Source organism: Alligator sinensis, unplaced genomic scaffold (genome assembly GCF_000455745.1).
Source record: "Alligator sinensis unplaced genomic scaffold, ASM45574v1 scaffold666_1, whole genome shotgun sequence".
NCBI classification, from domain to species: Eukaryota; Metazoa; Chordata; order Crocodylia; family Alligatoridae; genus Alligator; species Alligator sinensis.
The window spans coordinates 1,026,269-1,030,173 of NW_005842216.1; positions in this window are offsets into that span (position 1 = coordinate 1,026,269).

Consider the following 3,905-nt stretch of genomic DNA (forward strand, 5'->3'; position numbering starts at 1 on the left):
AGGGAAACAGAAATTAAAGAGAGGGAGGGGTAAGAGTGGGGAAGGACTGTTCACACATTAACCATGAACGACGTGTGCCCCTGGCGGCTGCCAGGGCATGGCGGCGCAAGAAGCATGGCGGCAGTAAGCAGGAGCTCCCGCAGATGCCACTGATGCTCCCACAGATGCCGGCAGCGGTGTTGGCGGCGGGGAGGTGGCAAGTGTTGGCAGCGCCTTTTTGTAGAGGGTGCACTGCCACGCTCAGGGGGTGCACATGCATCCTTCTGCCAGTGACTGTGATGCTTCCCTGAGGTCCCTTCCAATTCCAGTGCTCTGAGGGATGGAAAACACAGTCACACATGTTATGAGTTTTGCTTGTCAGCAGCCTGAGGTGCAGTTTCCCAGAAACCCCTGCACCTGTCTTCTTGAAACCCAGCAAGCTTCATGGTCTCAGCAGGGGCTACGATCCCTGCAAGTTTCACCCGAATCAGGCAATAAATGACAACATTATAGGCAATTTTGTGCTTCCCCATTATAGCCTATGGGCAAAATGTAGAAACAGCATCGAAACAGCAAAACTGGTTTGACGAAACAAAATTGAACAGTGCTTTTGAAACTAAATGAAACTCGAAACGAAACACTGTCCCGTCAAAACGGAAGTCAAAATGAAATGGCGCTGTTTTGCACAGTCCTACCAGCCAGTACAATTATACAGCAGGGTTTATACCACACTTACGTAAATACATATATTTTTAAAACATGGCCTTTTTTACACTTTTTTTAGTATTAATTTAGATAGGTTCTAAGAATGGATATAGACATTTCCATTTTTAGTTTACGAGATAATGTCCAGCCCAGATATCTGATCACAATCTATCTTTATCAGCTGATGGCATTTTGCTAGAATAGGCCTGATGGACACCCAGCTTTTTTTAATTTACTTAGTGCAGTGATTCCCATACCCTGGGATGCCATGAGATCTGTTTGAGGGTGCCATGAGATGCCATGCAATGTTAGAACTACTAAGGTATACAAACATGATTCACAAAATAAACCCAGAGATTTCAAATAGCAATCCATACTGTTAAAAACGTTCTGAACTGTTGTGGTCTGAGTTCTTCTGTAGTCAAACTATGAATGAAAATTGAACACTAACACTTTTTAAGGGGTGCCTTTAGTCTAACAAGGTTCAAAGCCACTGACTTTGTGGTACAACTTTTATATGCAGAGAAGGTATGAAATGAAATTTTGGTCTCAGATGAGTTTCTAGTAAATGTATTCACACGATGAAAAAACCTTCACAAATGATATTAATTGATGCTTGCAGATATACAGTTTACATTCTGCTTTCAATAGGACCTTCACAAACAGCTTATATTTGCCCCTTTCTTGGGGTTTGGCCTTGTTCATCAATCACATTACAAAAACTTAGATTTTAACTAGGGATTCTCCTCAAATTTTGCTGTTATAAGAGTTTCCTTGTAGACATGTCATTGACCTATACCCCATCAACACAAATTGCCAGTTCTGCCTCCCTTATTTTCCAGGGTGGCGTTAATGAGCCGTGTCTGTTAGTCAGCATTTCCCTAGAGAATTCCAGCACCCATTGAAAATATAGGGCAGGGGTTCTCAACCTTTTTAAGTGTACCTTCTGGGTACACTTCTGGCAAAGCGGGGGGGAGGGGGTCGCAGTGGCCAGACGCTGAGTGGGGGGAGCTTGCGCATGGCATTAGTGGTGTACCCCTTAGTCCCTTTCCAAGTAGCCCCGGTTGACAAGCCCTGATATAGGGAATCAGGAAACTCAGCCATTGTGGGACAATGCCCTTACATGTAGTTTTGTTAGAAAAGCTGGTGACTGAATAAACATGGAGACTGTGTATACCTTTTGAGGTAGTCTGTTTAGAGCTAGAATGAGGTAGGGAAAGCTCTCACTGTCACGTCTCTATGTTCTATCAGCTAAAAGAAGTCCTGCTTGAAAGGATGTGTGGCAATTTGCGTGGACTTTTGTGTCATGAGCAACTTGCTGTTCCCACTTTTCAATTTGGTGTTGCTGGGGAAATTAAATGAAAACCGTAAACTTTGTTGTTGTTAAAATTTTCAGAACCATACGTGCAAAATTGGAAATACCTGAATGACAGCTGCAAAATCTTATTTTTTACCTTTAAGGTTGTTTGAACTACAGAAATACTGAATATGCAAAAGATAGAGAATGCAAAAACTTTACCAAAGGTATTCTATTAGTTTTCAAACCTACCAGCCTCTAAATACTTTTAATAACATACTCACTTTAAGTCTTTGTCCAGCCAAAAAACTAGAAGAAAAAAGGTTATATTTTTATTGCTGGCATGAACATTTAGAGTCCAAACTTAATTGTCAGAAGACAAAAATATTAAAATGGGAACTGAATACTTAATCAGACCTGTGGCCTGGTCTCTGACATTGGCCAGTACTAGATGCTCCAAAAACAAGGCACAAAAGACATGCTAATCCATAGTATTCAGAGCTTATTTTAAACCATGAAGCATGAGGTACAATATCACTTCCTAATTTTGTGTTATAATTCACTATTATAATTTTAGATATTTTTGGATCTAAGATTTCAGCTTCACTGAAATCTGAGCCAGTGAGTTTTATAATTTAATTCTATATATAGTATAAAATAATCTGATTGTTTTTTAATTTGCCACCTTTTCTTGTAATGCTTGCTCTTTTGAGACAAAGAGGAAAAAACCCTCCCAATCCATTTTCAGTATCTTTTATACATACATATATATATAGCATGTGCTCAGGTTAACAGACGCAGACTCTTCCTAGAAGAGTTTTTTCTGTGCCCTTTATCATTATTATTACCCTTCCCTAAACCTTCTAACTTTGCAGTGTTTCACATCACTAGGAATCTAAAACATGTGCTTTCAACCTGCCACTTGTCTGGGCATTAAGATCTGCTTCAATCCCTTTCAAAATAAATGACTATAACATAGCAGAAAGGGACACATAGAGATGCAAGTTTTGCTAAGGGCTCATCTTGTCCACAAAAACACGGCTTCTTGCTTATGTTCTGTTTGATTTAAATGAATGGCTGCCTCATAGCACTGCTTAAATGCCTGCATATTTAATCACAGAGAAAAAGGCCTGTCGCTTGGCTTTCTGTGGGCACACATCAATAACATTAACAATGCCCGAGTGCAAACAGAAGCACGGAGCAGCCAGTGAGAGCTAAGGCACAAGAACTCGGCTGCCACGACTGGGTGCCTTTGTTTATGGAATCTGTAAACTCTACTTCCTGTCCCGTCACTTGAGCTCTTTAAAAACTCTTCACCCCCTCACAGTCCCAAGGATCTTTGGTGATTTTAAGATTTTAACTACATTGCGTGTTGAATGGAAGTGAACCGTCCGTCCTACGAAGTACCATTCATACACGTGGAATTCGACCTTTTTAAATGTCCCTTTTTAAATGAAATGAGAGAACTAGGTATCAAGCACCATGTAGTTAAGTTTCAGGTCAAAAGGTGCCTGTGTCCTTACAGACGAATCAGAAACCTTTCAGGACAGGTGTGCAACGGACGTGCTGACCAGCGCAACTGCCTGTTGCTGCAGCCACGGGGGCCAGAAGCGCCCTCCCGTGTCTTTTCTACCTTGGAGAACACGTAACAACACCCACGTCTCCCTGTGCCGGGTGAAGGGCGCTTGTGTCCGTCCGAAAGCTTGCAAAGACATTTTCCCCAACTATTGAGTTGGTCTAATAACAGATCTCACATCTACCAGAGAAACGGGCCTGCTCTTCTCTCCGGCACTGCCAGGGCGAGGCTTGACAGAAGGGCGGGGGCTGACAGGGAACAAAAGCAGCCGGGGCCGGGGAGCACGCAGACGGGCAACTGCGGCCCGGACGAGCCTCCGGCCTAGGAGTCGCGGGAGCCTGTGACTGG